The 23,318-nt window shown below is 48.0% G+C and overlaps 1 long non-coding RNA gene across 2 annotated transcripts; it reads right to left on the bottom strand.

The window, feature by feature from the left end:
• Positions 1-393: 393 nt before the first annotated feature.
• On the bottom strand, positions 394-4,764 carry LOC123637182. Of its 2 annotated transcripts, none has more exons than XR_006734766.1 (2): positions 4,589-4,764; positions 394-3,396 (listed from the first exon to the last, which is right to left on the bottom strand). It is a non-coding gene; the product is annotated as an uncharacterized LOC123637182 (long non-coding RNA). The 2 variants fall into 2 exon arrangements; XR_006734765.1 differs by lacking the exon at positions 4,589-4,764 and adding an exon at positions 4,421-4,498.
• Between the last annotated feature and the right edge of the window lie 18,554 nt (positions 4,765-23,318).

Below are 23,318 nucleotides of genomic sequence, written 5' to 3'. Positions count from 1 at the left end.
ATCATGTCTGTTGTTGGTGGCCACTCTGGACATGTGCCCCCCTCACGTTTCATACATTTATGTATATTTGTGTCGTCTGCGTATCTCTGATCGTTGGCAGCAGTGTCTGCTAGTGAATCCCAACTGTGCCGAGCAAGGGATACTCATAAGAAAATAATAACTGGGAGCACACAGCAACATTAGGCATGTGGAGGTCTGTATCTATGCTGCCAGTGTGATGGCGGTTGGGAAGGACACCCCAGTAATTACTGGTCACCTTCCTGGTACTGCAGTTTTCATGCAGCCCATCTTTAGTGCCCATGTCGGCCTCCAAAGGTGAGGACTGTCGAGGTCCAGACACTTGAGGGCTGTGTCGGTTTCCTAGGACTGCCATGTACATTACCACAAAGTTGGTGGCTTAAAACAACAGAAATTTATTCGTTTCCAATTATAGAGACCACAAATCCAAAATTAAGATGTTGACAGGGCCAAGCTCCCTCCAAAGGCTCTAGGAGAGAATCTTTCTCTGCCTCTTCCAGCTCTGGCAGCTCCAGGAGCTCCTTGGCTTGTGGCTGTACAACTCCAGTCTCTGCCTTCAGCTTCACATGGCCTCCCCCTGTATGTCTTCTCTTCTGGTCCCTGGAAGAACACTTGTTACTGAATTTAAGCCCACTCGGATAATCCAAGATGTTCTCACCTTGGGATCCTTAACCCAAGTAAGGTCCCATTTACAGGTTCAGGGTGCTGGATGTGGACCTGTCTTTTGGGGGACACAATGCAATTTACTACAAGGGGTAACATCTGACACTTACTGGCACTGTTTTAGGTGTTTTGCCTGAATTATCTCCTTTAGTTTTCAAAGCAATTTTAAGAGGCAGGTACAAATTATCGTCCCCATTTTCACAAGTGAAGATACCGAAGTGCAGAGAGGAGAAATAAGCCTCCAGTGTCACACATCAGAAAGTGGCAGAGCCTGCTGGGGACCTGGGCTGCCTGGCCTCACTCATAGAGCCTGCCCGAGGCAGCATCATCGGCTGTGCTTCTCTCTGATCAGAGTCTTTGCCTCTTCCTCCTTACGTCATCGTCACCGTGAGAGACACCCACATCGGATCAGAGGGACCCTGCCGCACCATGCCCCGCCTCTCTGGAGGCCTCTCCCACCCGCTCCCTGCGGCCACACCTGGACCATCTCATCCTCAAATATGGATTCCAAACACTTCCCCCATCTCCCCAGCCCTGGGTGAGTGGCCGCACTCCCATCGCCCTGTTCCTTGGCTTCACTGAGAATTTCAGCGCAGTGGCTCCCCCTCCTCCCTCGCAGGCCTCCCTCCGGGCCCTTCTTCCCTTCTTGTCCAGACTCTGTCTGTGGTTCCTCATAATTGCTCCGATGTGAATTTCCTCAGCAACTGTCTTTCTCGCCTTTGTCACAGCCCCTGGCAAAAGCCCAGCCCTGAATGAACCCTCCCATCTGCCTTCTCCAAGCCTGCCCCAGAGCTGTCCCTGTTCCTGGAGATAATCTCACAATAGGGCTGGCTGCTCTTGCTCTAAATCCATGATCCCAGCCCATGCGCTGCCCCCCAAGACTGCCAGGCCCTGCCACTGTTCTCTCCAGTAGTCCACTGCCCACTCCCAAGTGACCACTTCACTTCTTCTCTTTGCCCGCTCACCTCCTCTTCCACCCTGCACTCACCTCTACTTCCACGTGGTCCCACTACTTAGCTCAGCTCTTTCCTCTTTCCCACACCAGACTCACAGACTGGCCCGGCTGCACCCCTCTTCTGCATCTCCTGCATGGATGGAGGAAGCCCCCCCATATCTGTGCTCTGGACCCAGCCCCTCCAGCTCCTGGGGGACTGCCCTCCCTCCTGCCTCTCTGTGGTTTCCACACCAGTCTCTCCTCTCTCTAGGCAAATCAACCAGCATCCAGATGTGCTCCTCGAGTCTTCCCGCCTCCAGCCCCTCCCCTCAGTGGCTACCTCCCAATCTCTCTCCACTCTTTTAGAGCCAGATTCTCAAAAGAACTTGATTGATTCACATAGGCTCCATCTTGTCACTCCCATGCACTCCCGGACCCACCGTAGCCTGGCTCTGCTCCCCAGTGCTGGCCCACTTGCTCGGTCAATGTCACAATGACCCCACCTGGCCAGGTCCAGCCCTGCTCTTGGACTTCATCTTAGTCCTTTGACACAGTTGACCCCTCCTCCTTCTGGAAACACTGTCCTCTCTCAGTTCCTGAAGAACACTCTCTTGGCTTTCCTCCCACCCCACCGGCTGGAACCTCCTTTTCCCAACTCCTGAAGGTGGGTCTCCCCTAGGCTCTTTTGGGTCCTCTTGCTTCACGTCACAGGTGATTCCATGCAGTTCCATGAAATACCATTCTAATGCCATGTTCCCAAATCTATACCCCCCTCAGCCTGGACTTCTCCTTCAAGCTCTTTCTGATTTGCAGATCCTATTGCCTACTGACACCTCCACTCAGACATCTCAGACATCCCCAGATGAGCTCCTTCAGAGCAGAATCTCCACCCCTCACCCTGCCTTTGCCATCCTGGCAGCCCCACCCCAGGCAACTTGAGCCTCTCTTCTTGAGAGGTCCTCTTCTCCCTTTATCTAATCCTTTAATACGTCTTGTTGATTTGCCCTCTATCATACATCTTGAGTCTCTTAAAATAGCCTAAAAGGCTCAGCTCTACCCTCCACCCAGCTTGGGAGACCCTCCAGAGACGCCACTCTTCCTTCAGTTCCTCCCTTTCCTGCCCCAGCTCTTGCCCACTCAGAGGTCTTGTGCTTGCCGTTCTTCTTGCCTGGAACATTCTTCTCTGTTCTTCCTATAATATAGCCATCTTTCCTCATTGTACATGTCAGTGTTAAACGTTGTTCATTCAAGGAGGCCATCTTTAACCAACCCCATGTACAGCAGGTCCCTCTGGAGTTCCCTATCTCAGCCCCTTGCCTGCTTTCTTCATTTCCAACATCACAACTTAAAACTGTTTTCTTGTGTGTTTTGCTTTGTTCTGGTTGTTGTTGACTCTCTCCCTCACTTGAACGTAGGATCCGAGAGAGCCAAGATCTTGAAGATGAATACATGTTTAAGACATAGAGCAGTGACCGGCATGCTGCAGATGTGGAATTAATGATTGGATGGTTGAAGAAAGGAAACCATGATTTAAACCACATCTGTCTGACTTCAGGGCCTAGTTTTCTTCCCACACCCCATGTGTCTTCCTTCGGCAGACAGAATACCGGAGGTGTCCAGGGTGGGAGAGGGCCCCTGGGTGAGAGGGTCAGAGAAGGTCTCTTGAGGAAGGAAGCAGGATCTAGGTCGAGGGGATCAAGTTGTCTCCTGTGCCACTCTGCCCCACTCATGACAAAATGACATTGAGTCTGAGTTGAACTTGCATCCCACTTAGAGCTAGCCTAGGGAAGAAAGAAATCGGATCAGCTCTTCTAAGACCACAGCCAGCACCTTCTCCTCAGGCATTCAAAGATGTTTGCAGTCACCTGTGCCCTCCCCGCCCCCAGCTGCCTCCGTTCCTGACCACCCTCCAAATCCTGCCAGCCACAAGGCCCGGCCCAGTCCACCGGGAGCTCTTGCCCAGCCTTCTGGGGGACCTCCCCACCTTGAGCAAGTCCCAACCATCTGCTGTCTCAGGACTTTGCTTTCCTCCCCTGCGCTCGCTTTGCCTCCCCAGCACCTCAGCGTGCCGCAGTGCAGGCCCAGACCCTGCCCGGCTCCCGGCGCCAAGTGGACAGCAGGAGCAGGAAAGGGGCAGAGGCTCACACCTCAAGTCCTCCTCTGCCCCCCATTGTCCTCATTCAAGGACACAGGCTGCTGGAGCCTCTACCGTCTGGAGTGTTCCAGGCCCCCTGGCAGGAAGGAGGGGATGTGGCGACTTGTGCATCAGCTCTTAAAAGCAGCCCCCCAAAGTGCTTCATGCCTCTTCTGCTCACGTTTTACAGGGCAAAGCAATCACATGGCCCTGCCCAACCCGGGAGGTGAGGAGAGCTGGGGAGAAGTGAGTACAATCCTATCAGGTGCTCAGAAGCAGAGGAAATGGAAACATCGGGGAACAGCCCCCGTGGCTACCACTCCGAGTTGGAAGTTGTGAAAGGTCAGAGGCTGTGTCTCTTCTTACGCTTTTTCTTCCCAGCAGGACCTGTCCTATAGCTAGGCAAAGATGCCACACGAGCAAGTATGCCACCTCCGGGCCTAGCCAAGACTTCCCCTTTCCCCTGAGAGGGGTTCTGATGCAAGAGGTAGTTGAGATTTCTTTAGAATTTTGGCCAAAGCTATCAAAACTCTGGCAGAGTTGGATAAAATTTATGGGCACTGACCCCTCTTTGATCTATGCTTTTTAGCCACAAACCTCATTTCTTTTCCTCTTAGTGTCCACCCCCCATCCACCTCCACCCCTGCCCTCCCACTAGGTCTCCCCAGCACCTGGGCCGGTTCCACCTGTGCCACCCCAAGTGTGCGGTGGAGCAGTCTCCTGCCTGACCCTGAGAGTGCAACACAGCTCCGCCGGCTCCGACGTGTTCATGTTGAGCACCTCTCACAGGCCAGGCACCGAGACAAATGTTCCATCATGTCGTTGATTAATTCTCTTACAAGCCAGTGGGTGGAGGCTGCCAGCCGTCGTTAAGCCAGTTTTACAGAGGACACCAAGGTTCAGAGAGGCTTAAACACGGACCCAGGGTGCCCAGCGGGTGGGCAGTGTCTCTGGGCCCTTCCCGAGCTGTCCAAGTCCCCACCCCCCACCTCGTGACTGGGCGCACGGCTGAAGGGCTGAGTGGGTGCCGAAGGTCAGCCTGGACGCACGTCGCCAGCTCCGCGGGGACTCGGTGTTCTGTGTGGGGGCTGAAGTGCACAGATAATGGTGGAATTTACCTCTCAAGACAGCAGGACTAAGTGTGACTTTTGTTTGATAAGCTTGGGTTTTATGTCTTTAGGAGCAAACAAACCAACCATAAAGTGGCAGTGTGTTGGAACGAGTCCCAGCTGAGCGGGCGCCAGAGGGAGCGGCTCTGGGCTCTGCCCTGAGAGAGAGAGAGAGAGAGAGAGAGAGAGAGAGAGAGAGAGAGAGAGGCACGACGGGGCGGGGCCCACAGAGCTTCCCTCCCCTCCACTGCAGAGTGAATCAGACGCTATGGTAACCATCCCAGGCACCTCCATGTAGAAGGCTTATTAATGACAAAAATAATAAGAGTAACAATTGCTAAATTATAGTGACACCATGTGCCAGACAAGATGCTAAGAACTTTGTGAGGCTTAGGCAAGTTTAAAATGTGCCCAAGCCCATACAGTCTAGGGAAAAAGAGCCAGGCTAGAAACCCAGCAAAGTCCCCAGGCCTCGCTCCCGGCCACCAAGCTCTGCTGTGGAGTGCTGACGATGATGATGGTGGCAGTGATACAGATGATGATGATGATGCTGATGCTGACACTGATGATGCCAAACTCCTTGTTTACTAGTCACTCCATTCTTAGCCTCTTCTAGAAGTCCAAGCCTGCCCTGGCTGCCCAGCCACAGAGGAAAAGTGGGGTTTACTTGTAGGCAGAGGGAGCAGGTGAGCACGAGCCATCTGTCACCTGTTCAGTCCCATCTCCTCCCCAGAGAGCACTGTGTAGCCCCAGCCTGGGAGGCCACCTGGGCAGGCTGGATGGAGGAAGACACTCCTGGAGACTTTGATGAGGCACACTGCTGGGCACAACTCTTCCTGCCCTCAGGCACCCTCCCAGACATGAGATCTGGCCAATCTGAGCCCTGCCTCCTCCTGCTGAGCCTGCTTCCTCTGGCTTCCTCTGGTCAGCCCAGCCTGAAATGCGCATCTTGACCTACCTGCTTGCTTGAGTCCTACTCATCACTTAGGGCTCACCGCAAGGACACGTGGTTGGTTGGTTCATTCTTCCATTCATTCATTCATCCATTCATAGTCCTCAGAGTTTACAAAGCCCCTGTGATATGCCAGGTATGTGTGGCGTAGAGGGATGAACATGGGCTGGAGCCAGATGCAGGTTCAGTCCTGTTGCTTCTCAGCTGTGTGACTGGACCATCACTCTCCTCTGTAAAATGTCGATCATCAATGACACCACGTGAACTGAGTGATCCACACACAAAAACCCGGGGCCTCTATGGGAACTGCAGATTCTAATGAGTGTGTAGGTGGGAGGTTAAACATTTTATTCTTTTTTCCTCATTCGTGGAAAGCTTTGATCACTAAAAGTAAAAAATACACACACACAATCAGGCACTTGCTCACACATACACATAATTCTTCAATGCCTGGCTTATTCCATCTTTGTCAAAAACAGCCCAGATATTATCCATGAGGTATGCCCACATTGAACTTGGACGAGACCAAAATGATACACTTCTTCCCTAACCAAACTACCTATTCTATCCTTGCAAAAAAACTGCATTTACCTTTCTTCTAAATCCAACAGAAGTAGATTAAAAAAATGTTAGAAATAATTACTGAGCTTCTATTAATAGAAATTGTTACAGTAATGAAAGTGAGGAAATTAATTGTCACCTGGCCCATCACTTCACTTTAGTCTAAACCCCATTAAAATGGATTGTCCTCTCTTGTGGTGATCTGTTGCTGTATAATGAGTCATGCCCAAACTCAGTAGCTTAAAGCAATTCTTTATTTTTAGTAGCTCTCGTGGTTCTGGGTCCCTTGTGGTCAGGTGGTGGCTGGGCTGGAGTCACCCAAAGGCCTTGTCACTCACAGCACTGGTGGTTGATGCTGGCTGTCAGTGGATCTCAGTTGAGGCTCTTGGCTGGAACACCTGTGTGGCTTGGGCTTCCTCACAGCATGGTGGATGGGTTCCAAATGTGAGAGTCCCAACAAGACCAGAGGGAAGCTCCATTGCCTTTAATGACCTGATCTCAGAAGTCACAGAATGTCACTTCTGCCATAGTTGCAGGTCAACCGAGATTCAAGGGGATGGCACATAGACCCCACCTCTTGTTGGGAGGAGTGAGGAGAGCATTTGGGATAGGAGATTGTGTTGCAGCCAACTTGGATGACACATTTTTGCTGTGTTCTTAAAGTATGGAAGTGGTATTTTTTTTAATTATCATCATCTTTAGCATCATTGCTCCAGTGTACATGAGTAATGGGGTCCCAGGCCAGCCCTACCCTTTGCAAACCCACTCTGACGTTCAGCTACACTCCTCGAGCCCAGGCCCCAGGATGTTCAACCCAGAGCCTAGAGCCCTGTGCCCTCCTGCCTTGGGTTCCACAGGGCAGGGCCCCGACTTTGCCACTGTTGTTCTCATCATGAATCTTCTTTGAGCAGGATAAGAAAAGCTTTCTGCAGTCTGAAGGGGTGCATCTTGGCCCTGCATTTATTCTTTAGCTTCCTCCTCCATAAAATGTGGATGGCAATCTCTAGCCCTCAGGACCACCGAGTGGGTGAAATGAGGGGGTGTGAGCAAAACAGTTAGCCCCTGGAGAGTGTCTGGTGTTGGCCAAACTGGCCGATCTCCCTCCCACTTGCTAAAGCAGACCAGGGAGCCATATTATTACGTTCATATGCATTTTATGCATGAGGAAAGCTGGGGCTCTATGGGGTCATCTGACTCATTGTGGGACTTCTCTCGCCCTGTCAGCAGCACCACTGTTCTTCCCTGGTCCCCTGTGCTGGGCCTGATGCCAGGAGCTCCATGTACAACCACAGAGCTGCCTGGTTCTGCATGCTGAGCAGGTACCATGCCTGTGTGGCCCACAGAAAAGGCTCAGTACGAGGGTGCTGGATGTGAGAGCTAAGTGCTTTGCGGCAAAGATGCCTGGTTGGGCAGCTCTGTAAACAGCTGTTGGAGGGCTCTTTCCAGACTGGCTCCCCTGGTATCTTCAGGCTTTGATTCACAGGACACAACTGCTGTATGCCCAGGTCTTTTTAGGAACATGTTTGTGTCCAGGAGAAGTGAAGTCAGGCAGGTCTATGCAGACACTATAATCTGGTTTTTGCCCTAGGGATGCTGTGTACCTTTCTGTGGCCTGCCACACTGAATCACCTAGAGAATTAAAATGCAGATTCCTAGGCCCCAATCCCCTCTGATCCTGATTTAGCAGGTGTGTGTGGACATCTGCACATCAAATCTCCCAGGGAAGGCCAGGCCAGTGAGGCTTGGGACCCCTGGAGGCTGATCCTGCGTAGGAGCACAGCAGCCTGGCAGAGTGGTTACGACTGTGGGCTCTGGTGCTCCTTGCCAGGGTTTACATCCTGGAGCCTGCACTTTTAGCAAAGTGGCACCTTGTCTTGTTACTTAAGACATCCTGTGCCTCAGTTTCCTCATCTGTAAGATGGAGAAAATGATGGTAGTCCAATCCGTGCTGTGACAAGGATTAAATGAGTTGCTATACCACAACCTCAGCTCACCACTAGGCACCCTCCAAAGCAGGGTGGGGTGGTGGAGAGTGTCTTTATTTGTTGGCTGCCTCTCGTGGGTTCCTTGGGATAATGAAGCCAGAGCCTTGGCTCCACCTGCAGGAGGAAGGCAGGGGCCTCCTCACACTCCTCTCGAGGACACAGATCCCTTCCCCTGGGAACCCACAGTTCAATGGAGACAACATAAGCCAGACAGACACACAGCAGGGATTTTTTTTTCCAAAACACAAGTGAGTACAAAAGAAGGTTTCTATGGTTACTACACACACATACACACACAAAAATCAGAGCTTTTTCCCCCTTAAACACAAGACAGAACTCAAATACAACCTGGAGATTACTTGCAGTAGACCAGCCACGGGGAGGTGGAGAGTTGGGCCAGGTGCCCAGGACGTGCCCTCAGCGTAGCCTGGACCCACACGCTTCTGTGGCTGCACCAGGAAGTGAGGCGCCTGGGGCAGCGGCTGCGGGCCACACTTGCACTGCCAGGGGCCAGTCCCTTCCAGCCCAGACCAGAGAGAGGGATGGGATTCTCTGGTTAATTTTAGTCAGTTTTGGAGCCTCCGCCCAGCTCCAGGGATTGGGGAAGAAATTAGCATCTGTGTGGCCAGCAGCCATGACACATTTTCTAAAATGTAACGTGCTTCCTGCTTTGCTCTGCAGTTTAAGTGACCAGAGGAAGAGGGATTCCTTTTCCCTGGAATCGCTCACCTGGACTCAGCGAGAAGCTCAGTGAGGGTGCCAGGTCCACATTTATCTTGTCACTAAGACACATGCAGACTTGGAAATGCCCTGCAGCTTCTGGCCCTGGGGCAGTTTCTTCACCCAGGGTTGAGTCCAGAGCTCTCTCCTCGGGTGATTCTCAGAAATCTTACTTACTTCCACTTCTCAGCCCTTTAAAGAGATAGAAATGCTCCTAAGTTGGTCAAATTCTGAGGATGTGTCTCAGTTCTTGCTAAATATACTTGAATTAACTCTGTCATGGTCTAAATGTTTACAGCCCCCCAAAATTCACATGTTGAAATCCTAAACCCCAAGGTGATGGTATTTGGAGGTGCGGCCTTTGGGAGGTGACTATGTCAAGAGAATGGAGCATGAATGGGACCAGAGGCCTTATGACAGAGGCCCCAGAGAACTCTCTCTTCTCTTCTGCCACGTGAGAACACAGTGGGAAGAGGGCTTGTTCACAAAGCAGGAAATGGGCTCTCCCCAGACACAGAATCTGCCAGCACCTTGATCTTGGACTCCCCAGCCTCCAGCACTGTGAGAAATACATGTTTGTTGTTTAAGCCACCCAGTCTATGACATTTTTGTTGTAGCAGCTCAAACAGACTAAAACAAACTCCTTAGATAGAAATCTTGGGAGATTTCACATCAATGTCTGTCCTGTTTCTATTTTCCATATTTCCTATTTTCTACAAATTTCAGACCCTCTAATTCATTGAGTATCTACATCACTCAATAGGAAAGCCACAGGTGTGTGGCTGTCCCTCAAATCTACAAAGGGTAGTCAGAAGGTAGGCACAGCCCTGTGAATTGAAAGGTAGCGGTATGCTTTCAGCATACCCAGGCAACTGGGGAGAATGCTACCCTTACATCTCCTGAGGTGTCTGCCTTCTCCTGCCCAGTCTCATTGTCTTCTGAACAGCCCTGCGAGGTTGGCAGGGTGGCCGCCATCTGCAGTTTTCAGATGGGGAAATGGAAGCCCAGAGGGGGTGAGCAACTGGGCCAAATTTGCAGCACCAGTAAGTGATAGAGTCACATTGCACCCAGCCTGTTGGTCCCTCTAACCCCTGGGCTTCTCCCCTGTGGTGGCTAAGAGTGGTAGAGAAAACCTTTGTTGAGTGTGGCATAGATTCTTGCTGATCTTTGCACAGAGACCATGCCTACCTGTGGGCTCCATCTGAGAATGTTCAGTACGGGTCTTGGCCAGTGACATCATATGACAGTAGAGCTCAACTTTAGCTGCTCATATAAACCATCTGGGGAGCTTTTCCCTGGGAGGGGATCAAGCTCCCCAGGTTATTCCAGCAAGATTCAGAACCACCCCTTTGTGCTGAATCAGCAAGAATTGGGGCTGGGGGTGGAGCATAGGGTGTAACTCCCTTCTTACATTTTAATAAGCTGATGCCCCTCGTAGGTGAACTGCATACTGCCCTCCTGCTCTCGGAAGGGAAGTGTGTCTTGATGCCTGCCTGGCTTCACCATCAGAAACCAGCCAAAATGCTTATTGAACCACAATCAGAAAGTGTAACCCAATACTTGCTTTGCGAAAGCCCAAAGGACTATTTCTGGCAAACATTCTCCAATCTGTGATCAGTCAGCACTAAATAACATTGGCCCCACAGCTGTCCTTTTTTGGCACTCAAGGAAGGGTGGCTCCATGGTGGACTCCACCTTAAAACTGCCCTGGCAGCGCCGTCCAGTGGCTTGAAACCTGGAGGCTGAAGGTCCCACCCGAGCTGGGAGGGGGGGTGGTGATGATGGACCCCTCTCTCGGGAGGGGAGTAAGCGCCCAAGTGCCTTGCACCAGCTGCCATATCTGAGCTGGGCTCATGGTGGAATGTAAGCGGGTCTTATTTGGTTAAGCTCTTTTTGGTTAAAAAGATTTTGATGACAGAACTTACAGGGAAAAATAATCCATAAACTCTCTTATGGATTTTTTGGGCTCTCCCCCAAAATATATTTTATTGTTGGACTCATTGTATGCTGACACTTTCACATCCTGCTTTTTCTACTTACCCCTTTGTTCCATTGCTACGCAGGTCTCAGTAATCACAAGTTATTCAACCACCTGCTCTTGGTAGCCACTCAGACTGCATTCATTTCTTCACTATTATAAATTACATTTCAATGTACATATTATGCATGTGGTATTTTCCTTTTTCTTGACTGTTTGTTTAACATAAAGCTATAGAACTGGAATTACTTGGAACTTTTAAATGACTCTATTACTAAATTGCTTTCCAAAAGAATTATTAATATATTAATACGTGTTACCATTAATAGTAGATATTTGTCAGATCCCATAAAACTTTACCAGGGTCATGTGTATTTTCCAGTAAGCCATATTTTGGTGACTTAATATACAAAGTAATGCAATATTTTTGTTGTGATGTGTGCTGCTTTGATTTCTAGCAAGTTCCATTCCTTCCTTCATACATTCATGCACTCAGTGATGACTTTAGTTATTGGATGCCCATCCTGTGCCAGGCACCATTCTAGGCACTGGACAAAGAAATGATGAACAAAACAGACAAAACTCCCACCCCCCAAGGAAGTGGCCTTTTAGTAAGCATTTTCCTGTTTTTTCTGTACTCTGGCAACCACATGGCTCAGTTAAAGCAGGGGCTGGGCACTCAGGCAATTGCCATGCATGCCTTTAATTCATACAGCTTGGCACAGCAGGGGCTTCTTAAAAACCCTTTTTGCAGGTAATAAAGTGCAGGTTTGCATTGCCTGACATCTGTCACCTGGCCCAGCACCTGGATCCCCAGTCCCTGGTCATTCTGTCACTGTCCACCCTGCCTGTGTAGATGGAAGCCAGAAAGAGCTGGGGGAAGGCTGCACAGGCCACTGCTCCAGGCGCCAGGATGCAAGGGACACCATATTGACCCTGCCAATCTCCAGAAGGCCACCATCTGTGCCTCCCCAGTAACAGCAGCATGTACCAACCTCTCCTCCAGATAGAAGCTCAGTGGTGAAGGATGTCTGTTTACAGGACACTAAGGATGAGCCTGCCAGTCTGTCCTGCTGGATGCAAGTTGGAGTGTGCAGTTTTGCACATGCCAGTCCTATAGCTGTGCTTTCTCTCCAGAAAATGACTCAAGAAAACATCAAAAATATTCTCAATGACTGAGGTTAATCGTTAGAGCCAGTCAGAAGGTCCCTCTGAACGCTGTCACACCTGTGCCTAGGGTGGCCAGGGGAGCATGCAGCCCTCCCTGTGGCATTGCCTGCCTGAGAAGCTGGGTTTCCAAATCACGGTAGCGTGGATGCACCAGCCATTCACTCTCCTGGAGTCCTCGGCTCCTTTGGTGTCTCTCGTTATCTTTTTTTTTTTTTTTAGCCTTAAGTAAATAAGAATCCACACACCTCTTATGCAAAACTTAGAAAATAAATACAAAAAGAAGGAAATTAAATACTCAGAGTTAACCACTGTGGACATTTGGGTGTCCATCTTTAAAGGTATGTATGTATGTACATAAAGAGAGACAGGTGGCTAGACAGTGCTATGGTCTGAGTGTGTCCCTGCAAAATTCACATGTTGAAACTTAATCGCCAACCTGATGGTATTAGGAGGTGGTGCCTTTAGGAGGTGATTAAGTCTGAGGGTGGAGCCCTCATGAATGGGATTCATGACTTTATAAACAAGATGCAAGGGAGCTTGTTCAGCCCTTCCACTGTGTGAGATGCAGTGAGAGGTGCCATTTATGAAGCAGAGAGCAAGCCCTCACCAGACACCAAATCTGTCAGTGCTGGCACCTTGATCTTGGACTTCTCAGCCTCCAGAACTGCGAGCAATAAATTTCTATTGTTTATAAATTACTCCCTGTTACAGCAGCCTGAAGGGACTAAGATAGCTAGCTAGCTAACTAGCTAGATATGTAAAATGGGATCAGAGCACTGCATACATTTGGCAATATACTTCTTTTCCACTCAATTCTACTGTGACCATCTTTCTATGTTCTTGAATATCCTTCTACAACAGTATTTTCATGGGTACATGGTACTCCATGGAATAGAGAACTGTAGCTTATTGAACCAGGCCCCATTCACAAAGCCTTATTAAGGTAAGTATACATGGAAGCTTTAGCCAAAGAGAGAGGTTGATTTAAATCAAGAGCCTTTTTATTTAATTTTGTTTCCAAATCTAGTGGGATAAAAAAAATGCTGCTGATTACTGGCTAATAAAATTGTTCTTTGGAAGAGTCTAATTTTCACATCCAGTGAATTTGCCATGGAAGAACCAAGTATGTGCCCAAGAGCCCTCTTGGATCTGGGGAAGTGGGTGGCTGTGAAAATCCATCACACTGTGTGTACTTATGCTGGGAGTTTGCCAGTGGTGGAAGATCATGTTGTCACCACGGACAAAAGATACGCCTTCCTTCCTAATTCTTTTAGATTTAACCAGTGCCTTGGACTGATGTACTTTCTCCTTGGGGAAATAGCATCTCTTGATAAATAAAAATCATTTTTTTCCTGCCCCTAGCAGAGATTCTGATGCTCCAACATTGCTACAAAGTGTTTGTGTTTTGTTTCATTCTTGCCCCAAATACAAGTATAGAAAGTACAGGAATTTGAAATGAGAAATAAAGTTTGGACTTGTTTTGAAAATGCCTTTTAAAAATAAGAGTTTTTGAACAATAAAAGTATTAATAAAATCATACTCCAATGTAAAACACACTCTCAATTCCCTCACTCACATTTCCTGTTTTGGTTAACACATTTTGATTGACTTCTTTGGTATTTCTGCTGTCACTGTTCTACCTGCACATTGGGACTGAGTGCCACGAATTGTCCAAGAACCCAGAGCCCATGAGTTCCGGCAGAGCCTGGAGCCGTTGCCTGGCTTGCTCAGGTGTCAACCACCTCAACTAACTATTATGAGGAGCAGGAGAGCAAGGAATTCAACGTAGTAGCCCTGGGCCAACTTAATCAGGTTATAAGTAGACCTAGGCTACTTATTTCTCTGGGCCACTGGTTCTTAGCCCCGTTGGTCATTAGTCATCAGGGGAATTTTTGAAAAGTGTAAGAGCCAGCCCACACCCAGAGATTTGGCTCTAAGGGGTCCTCAGTGGGCTGGGACATTGGTTTGGGCCCCACTTGTTTAGCTGTCCTCATAGGGACTCCAGTCTGTAACATGCCGCCTTTCCCCAGGCCCAGGCGGAGAAAAACATCCTCCATCTGTGGTCAATCATAATTTAAGGGATTGTTTGTTATATTGTACAGTTTTACTACATGCCTGTTCACCCAGTCTTTTGATTTTTCCCCCCAAATGTAACACTATGAAAAGTTTCTCTCTCTTGAAAAAGAGCTATACTGGTGTTAAGATCACAGCAGTTGTTACTTACTGAGGCACTCCCGTTGGCAAGCCCCGGCTCCCTTCTGTCACGGGGTAGCAGCCTGCAGGCTGGCTCCCCGTTCCAGTGGATGCAGGGACTCAGTGACATGGAGGCCTGATGGCAGACACGACTTTTGTCAAGCTTTGACATGGTGTCCTGTCTCCTGTCTGTACATGACTGTTTATAATTTTTTATTTTGATGGAAACAGTAGTGTTACTATATTATATTCACTAAAACTATGACATATTCTCTTTGGAAGTACACAGAGAATGAATTGCAAATAAACACCTCTAATCATTCCCAAGTAGACATAAATAAAATAATGATCTTTACATGTTGTTGGATTTCTCAAGGCAAAATAGGGGAAATAGGTTGGTGCAAAAGTAATTGTGGTTTTAGCATTGTTGAAATTTGCCATTTGATATTGGAATACATTCTTAAATATGTGTGGTTATGTTATACATCACTTTAATGTGCATTTCTCACTTTATGTTTTCTTTTGCGAATGACTTATTACTTGCTATTTATTTTAGACTATGGAAATGATGTTAGACAAAAAGCAAATTCCAGCGATTTACTTATTTGAGTTCAAAATGGGTCATAAAGCAGCAGAGACAACTCGCAACATCAACAACACATTTGGCCCAGGAACTGCTAACGAACGTACAGTGCATTGATGGTTCAAGAAGTTTTGCAAAGGAGACGAGAGCCTAGAAGATGAGGAGTGCAGTGGCCGGTCATTGGAAGTTGACAACAACCAACTGAAAGCTATCAGCGAAGCTGATCCTCTTACAACTATGAAAGAAGTTGCCAAAGAACTTAGCATTGAGGTAGAATTGTCCATTCTATGGTCATTTGGCATTTGAAGCAAATTGGAAAGGTGAAAAGGTTCCACAAGTGGTTGCCTCATGAGTTGACTGAAAAATCAAAAAAAAATCATCATTTTGAAGTGCTGTCTTGTCTTATTGTACACAATAACAATGAATGATTTCTCAATCGGATTATGATGTGCAATGAAAAGTGGATTTTATACAACTGGCCGTGACCAGTTCAGTGCTTGGACCAAGAAGAAGCTCCAAAGCACTTCCCAAAGCCAACTTTACACCATAAAAAAGGTCACGGTCACCATTCTGTGCTGTCGATCTGGTCCACTACAGCTTTCTGAATCCCAGCGAAACCATTACATCTGAGAAGTATGCTCAGCAAGTCGATGAGATGCACCAAAAACTGCAATGCCTGCAGCCAACATTGGTCAACAGAAAGGGCCTGATTCTTCTCCACAGCAATATCCGACCGCACGTGGTACAACCAACGCTTCAAAAGTTAAAGTGAATTGGGCTATGAAGTTTTGCCTCATCCATCATATTCATCTGGCTTCTCGCCAACCAACTACCACGTCTTCAAGCATCTCAACAAATTTTTGTAGGGAAAACGCTTCCACAGCCAGCAGGATGCAGAAAATGCTTTCCAAGAGTTCATTGAAACTGAAGCACGGATTTTTATGCTGCAGGAATAAACAAACTTATTTCTCATTGGCAAAAATGTGTTGACGGTAATGGTTCCTATTTTGATTAATAAAGATGTGTTTGAGCCTAGTTATAATGATTTAAAATTCACCCGTCCAAAACCACAATTACTTTTGCACTGACCTAATACTTGGTGTGTTTGGTAGTTTCTAAAGACAACCACCACCCATTTCTTCTATCTGCACATGTGCCACTACCCACTGAGACCAGGAATCTATCCTCTTCTTGCCCCAAGTCTGGACTGGCCCTGTGGTTGCTCTGACCAAGAGAATCCTGTAGAAGTATATCCTGGGTCTTAAGTGGATTGGCAGCTTCTGCTTCCTTCCTTCCTCTTGGATCCCAGCCTCCACGGTACCAGGAGCCTGGGCCACGTGGAGAGGCATGTGGAAGAGAACACAGCATTGCAGTGACAGCCCCAGCACCAGCCTGGGTCCCAGCCAGCAGGCAGCAGCTGCGCCAGCCACATGAGGGGAGCCTGCTTGGAGACTCTGCCCAGTTGAGCCCAGATATCTGAAGCCCCTGCTGGTGCCACGGGAAAGGAAACCTGCCCAGCTGAGTGCAGCCAACCCATAGAATCATGAAAAATAATAAGGTGACTGCTATTTTAAACCAACCCAGTAGGATGAGAAGAGAGACAGTAAGCATGTACACAAGCATGAGAGAGAGAAAGGCTGAAATCTGCAGGGCAGGCTGACAGATGAGAAATTCGGGCAAGAGTCGGTGCTGCAGTCTTGAGTCCGAAGGCTAGAAACTCGGGCAGGAGTTCTGTGTTGAAGGCTGGAGGCAGAATTCCTTTTTCCTCAAGCAACCTCAGTCTTTTAGGCCTTCAGCAGATTGAGCAAGACCCACGTGTGTTATGAAGGGTAATCCACTCTGCTTTCCTCAAAGCCTATTGATTTAAATGTTAATGGTATCTAAATACCTTCACAGCAACATCAGGACTGGTGTTTGCCTAAACAAGTGGACCCCATGGCCTGGCCGAGCTGACACGTAAAATTAGGCATCTCAGCAATGAACCCTCCGTGAGATGCCCTGGCTTTCCGGCCTGCAGACAGGACCATCTCTCCACTGTGACTGCTGGAGAGAGTCAATGAACATGGGACGCCCAGGGCTGGGTGCAGTCAAGTGCCCTGGGCTAGCCGGGCTTCCATCTCTCGAGTGAAGGAAAGATGAAGAACGCACCTCCTTTGCACAAGCCCCTGCTCCTCCTGAGTGGACGACGTTATAAACCGCAGTCAGCACCCTCCAGTTCCCTCTCCCAGGGGGTTCAGCCCTGAAAGGAGAGGAAGGAGAGAGTGGCTGAAATCCACAGGGCAGGCTGATAGACCAGAAATTGCCCAAGGGGGTGTAGATTCTAAGTTCACCCCTCAAAGTGAGGAGCATGAAGGCTGGGTGGGCATCGGCTGGCCATTCAGAACAAAATGGTGCTTTGTACCCAGTGGCCATTGTCCCAGGTCGCTAGTAAGAGGGAGCTGCTTCTAGAAAAGGATGCCCAATTTAGCTGTAGGTGGAATTTAGTTTCAAGGACAACTAAAAAAAAAAACTTTGTTTTTTTCCTAAAGGCCGTCTGTACAGGGTTTGTAAAAATAGACGACTGGTGAACTGCCCACTCCTCTGGCCTGGCCCCCTTCCAGCCTCTCGACACCCTCCCGTCAGACTGGTCTTTTTAAAGCACGAATCTGATCGTGCGATGCCCTTGCTGAAAGTCCCTTCTTGGCTCCCCATACCTCGTGGCACTTTCCCAAAATGCAGTGGGTGGCACACCAGATGGCTTGAGGTGGCATTAGGGGGAATGTTTTTTATTTTAATAGTTATATTTTTGTTGTTACGGTTATCTTCTATTTAGGACAAGTAAGGTGGTATTCCATTTTTGGAAGTAGAATAAAATTTATTAATTTCTTAGTTGTTTTGAAGAAAAATATGAGTCATCCAGGTGGTAGGCAATGGCAGTGGTCATGCAGGTGGGCTCAAATGCCTGAGTGTGGCTCCACCTCCTGCCTCCTCCCCTGTTTTTGCTCCCTGGAGCCCTCACCTTTATCTCCCACAAGAGCAAAGAGCCACCAAGTTCCAGGACCAGCCCTGATGATGTTGCTAATCCCGCTGCCTGGAACTTTCCACCCCAAGCCCCACCGTATCCAGCCAGAAAACTCCTATTTACCTTTCAAAACCCAGCCCAGGAGTCGCCACCTCAACACGGCTTTCTCCGAGTCCTCACCTGCCATGGGCCCCAACAGCACCAATCCCTCCCCTGTGCACCTCCCACCAGGAATGACTCCTGGGGCGTGTCCTCCCTCTGCAGCCGGGGTGCACGCAGCTGGAGACAGGCGGGATGGGAGGAAAAGACCCCAACAGACTGGACTGGCACCTGAAGCTGGTGTCCAAGGGCAAGGTATGAAAGAAAAGGAGGCTGCTGACTTTTTGCCACGAGCCCAGGGCAGCTGGGCGCTGTCTGAGGGGCGCCCTCTCAGCCCCAGGCTGCCACCCACAGGGAGAACACAGCCTCTCATTCCCCTCTCCCCTCGCTGCCTGCAACCTCTATTCCTGGAGGGGAAGACAGGCAGGGCCTGAGTGATGTGTCTGCCCCCTTCTCTCCCCGCTATTTCCCTCACAGCAGGGAAATCCTTCCTGCTCAGGCTCCCGCCAGAAGGGAACATCCAGCCCTGCCCAGATCAGCGATCATTGTTGTCATAGAGGGAAGCCCCCCCAAACCCTCCCGTGGCCACCCCCAGCACTACAGCAGAGATGCACAGCAGGGAGGAGCCTGGACTTGGACGCTGTCTTCTCCACAGCTTCTGTCCCAGGGGAGCAAGAACACCACGAGCTGGGCACACTGGATTCATCCCCCTTATGTCAAAGTGGGAGGCAGACGGGCTTCTGGGGTTTCGGTTCAGGTGCCTGACCCCTGACAGGCAGCTGGTCTCAAACCTCAGTTGTACCACTTAGGGCTGCAAAATCCAGGCCTGGTCCCTGGGTTGCCTGTCTGTGAAATGGATATGTAGAATGGACGCCGGTAACCTCTCTCTGCGTGCATGGCCTTGCTATCTTTGTGAGTCTGCCCTTTCCTCACTGCAGGGGTGGGGCTGTCAGGCACAGCGAGCCCATAACCCAACTGGCCACAGAGCCCTACACCCCAGGCCACGGTAACAGGCCTTTTTGGGTAACTGGTATGGACCCCGAAGGTGGAGAAGGTCTCTTACTCTGAAATCAAGGATGGAAGGTGAGGCAAGATAGCATCCTAGAGGACAAAGTCAGCACAGGAGAAGGTAAAGCTGAAGGGGGCAGAGGACAGAGCAGGGAGGGAGAGATGTGAGCCCAGGAGCACAGGCCCCTACTGTGGGTGGCGCTCCACTTGGAGTAAGACACCCGACCCCCGCTGGGGTGAGGGCACTGGCAGAGGAGAGAGAGCACTCGATTTGGTGCCTGGCCCAGAACAGCCCCCGAAATAAGAATAGTCCCCACTGCCCCTGCCCGGAGTCCTGCCTGGGAAGACAGGCACAGTCAGAGTCTCAGAAGCTCACCTCTCTGCTGAGGGGTCACCCTGGTGTTACTGCATTATGGCCAGGCACGGAGAGTCCCTGGGCTGTGGTTAAAGTGCTGTTGATGCCTTCTGAGACCCACAGGGGCAGACGGAGGAGGCAGGCCGCATTGTGAAGGGAGGGGGAGCCTTCCAGCACTTTCTACCTGTCATCACTTGCAGGCCACCAAGCTGCTCTCCCGGCTGCTGGAAGGAAGGCGGCCAGACTGTGTTTCCAAGGTGGCTCTGGACGGGGGAGTTTGCTAACTTCCCAGAGCCTCAGCCCCTCCTCCGGAAGAGCCCCCTTCTGGCACATGGTAGAAAATGGGAAATGTATAGCTCCCTGCCCTCCTTCTTTATTGTGTTCTACAGTTTTAAAAATGGAGATATAGATTACATACAGTAAAATGTGTATGTAAAAAGCAAATCTTATTTTTATGTATTGCCCCCTGCAGCCACCACCACACCAAGATCCAGAGAAGGACAGGGCTCCCTCCTGCCCCTCTAGTCAGTAGATAACCACTGCTCTGGCTTCTATAATTGTAGATTAGCTTTGCCTGTTCTTGAACTTCATAAAAATAGAGCCATATGATATACATTTTGTGTGTGTCTAGTTTCTTTTGTCCAGCATATTTTTGAGTCATCCAAGCTTGCATGTATCAGCAGTCTGTTCTTTTTTTGTGCTGAGTAATTTTTCATTGTATGGCTATATAGTCATGAGTCATATAATGGCGGAGATAAATTCTGAGAAATGTGTCATTAGGCGATTTCATGTTGTGTGAACATCACAGAGTACACTTACACAAACCTAGATGGTGGAGCCTACTACACACCTAGGTATATGGTATAGCCCATTGCTCCTAGGCTACAAACCTCTACTGCATGTTACTGTACTGAATACTATGGGCAGTTATAACATAATGGTAAGTATTTGTGTATCTAAACATTTAAACATAGAAAAGGTATAGTAAACCTATGGTAGAAAAGATAAAAAATGGTACACCTATATAGGGCACTTACCATGAATGGGGAGCTTGTTCTGGGTGAGTTAGTGTTAGGTGAGTGTGAAGGCCTAGGACATAATTGTATACTACGGTAGACTTTACATACACTGTATACTTACGTGATAGGAAATTTTTAGCTCCATTATAATGTAATGGGGCCATCATTGTATATGCGGCCCATTGTTGGCTGAAACATTGCGGTGCATGACTGTAATACATTTGGGTGTGTCTTGATAGACATGTAATCGGTATTTGGGTTGTGTCTTGTTTTTAGCTATCACAAATAAGTTTATGGGTATTTTAGTGGATATTTGAACTTACTTCTATTTGATAAAAACCTAGAAGTAGAATTGCTAGGTGATTTGGGAAGGGAATGTTTAATTTTACTAGACAATCTCAAACACTTGTCCAATGTAACTGTACCATTTTGCAATCCTACCAGCAATGAGAGCTCCATTTGCTCTGCCTCCTTACCAACATTTGGTATTATCAGTCTCTTCAGTCATTTAGGTGGGTGTTTATGGTATCTTGTTGTGGGTTTTTGTTTTGTTTTATTTGAGACGGAGTCTCCCTCTGTTGCCCAGGCTAGAGTGCTGTGGCGTCAGCCTAGTTCACAGCAAACTCCTGGGCTTAAGCAATCCTCCTGCCTCAGCCCCCCGACTAGCTGGGACTACAGGCATGTGCCACCACACCTGGATAATTTTTTTCTGTTTTTAGTAGAGACAGGGCCTCACTCTTGCTCAGGCTGGTCTTGAACTCCTGACCTCAAATGATCCTCCTGCCTCAGCCTCCCAGAGTGCTAGGATTACAGGCATGAGCTACTGTGCCCGGCCATCTTGTTGCGGTTTTAATTTATATTTCCTTGATGAATAATGGTTTGAGAACATTTTCATGTGCTTATTGGCCATTTTGTATCCTCTTTTGTAAAGTGTCTGGTCAGTCAAGTCTTTTGCCCATCAAAAAAAAATTTTTCTTTTTGCCAGAATAAACTGGGATGTTTATCACTTTTTTACAGCAATATGAAAATTACCAGGCCTTATACTTTTGTTACTTTCAGATTATTTTCATTAAAACCATAAATTTTCAAATACGTGGTACAAAAGATAAGAAACAAAATTCAATGTTAAAAAAATCCTCAAAGCAATCAGGTATCAAAAATAACACTAATTTCTTCCATTATGATGAGAAGAAAGAAGATATAGTTTAAGCAAGATATAATATAAAAATTTTAAGTCTTTACCCAGGCAAAAGATCAAAAGTTAATCCAAACAATTTTCAGGTAGGGAATACCATTTGTACATTTTTAAGGTCCTTTATGGTAGTTACATTTCCAGAAAAACTCACAGAAATTCTGAGATACAATGCCAGATGGAATTTGGCAAGCAACTCTTAACATCACACTTATTCACTGTGCATTGCATACATACAGTGCAGGCAGGGAACATTGCTAGGCATCCACAAGAGCCACAACAGATGGATGCCATCACCAAATGTGCTTCAGGACTCAGTGTCCTCTTCACTGGGCTTCCTGAGTTTTCTTTGCAGTCTGTTTTCTTTTTCCTTGTTTGCTGGTGTTCTGCTAGAACCTTTTACAATCCCACAAAGAAAGGTAGATCTTTATGCCCCTCTGACATCTATCATATTAATGTTTGCTGTTCTTCAATAGCACCTGGTTTTGAGCAACCTCTGACAGAATAGCACTTAACATATTCCTGTGTGGGAGGTTCTCCCTTGCAGGTTGTTCTTGTCACTCTGCTATCTTCACTCATACATCATTTTCTAGTCAGACCCAGGGGCTAGCAGGTGAAATTGAATTTTGTTTTCTCTATACTTTAACATTCTTCTTTTTGAACTGGCTTTCCAGTTGTGTTGGTTGCATGACCCTAAATCAGTTGGTCCTTCCCTCAATCCACCTAATTCATACAATCTTCCAGCAGCAGGAGCACATCTCACAAGATGAGAAGCGTCTTCCTTAGTTGCTGCAATCTGCTTCAACTTCAGACATTTGCTGTCTGGCAAAGCTGCTGGAAGCTTGTCAGGTCACTGTTGTGTTGCTTCCACCTGCAGCCAAACTTTGGGAAAATTGTTCCGTCTCTGATCATGTCCCTCCTCAGGGGGTACAGGTCAACAGCACACTTGGTGTGATGACTAATTTTAACTGCCAGCTTGGCAGGACCATGGTGTCTAGACATGTGGTCGAACATTATGCTGGATGTTTCTGTAAAAGTGATTTTAGTGGGATTTTTACATTTAAATCGGTGGGCTCTGAATAAAGGCTGACATAATATGGGTTGGCCTCATCCAATCAGTCAAAAGCATGAATAGATTGAAAGACTGTATTTCAGATGAACTTGTCCTCCTAGTGCAAAAATGCCTGGTCATTTTCATTTCTCAGTTACCTTTGTGAATTCCTACTTGAAAGTTTTATGTTACCATCAAGCTTTGGTTTTGTTGTTGAATGTCTGAGGCACTTGGCCTCTCCCTGCCTTGGTTTCTTTATTGGTAAAATGGTATAATGGCAGTAACTGATGCATGGGACTATTGTAGGATCAATGGGAAAACACATGCAATGAACACACTGGCTATTGCCTGTTTCTTGAGTATGACTGGGAACTCCTTGAGGGCAGGGATGGTATCTTATTAATCTCTGTATCCCAGTGCCTGAAAGGATACCTGGCACCTTATTAGATGTTTATTAAATGTACAGAGAATAAACACTATTCTTTTAGATGGCTTAAATATAACCATTTATATGGCAGCCTGCTGTGATTTATCCCTACCAAATTCAGTGGTTGTGTCTGTCTTCATCTAATTTGACACAATTGACCACTCTT

The sequence above is a fragment of the Lemur catta genome, chromosome 4, assembly GCF_020740605.2.
Source record: "Lemur catta isolate mLemCat1 chromosome 4, mLemCat1.pri, whole genome shotgun sequence".
In the NCBI taxonomy this organism is placed as follows: domain Eukaryota; kingdom Metazoa; phylum Chordata; class Mammalia; order Primates; family Lemuridae; genus Lemur; species Lemur catta.
This window is presented reverse-complemented; position numbering and strand designations above follow the sequence as displayed.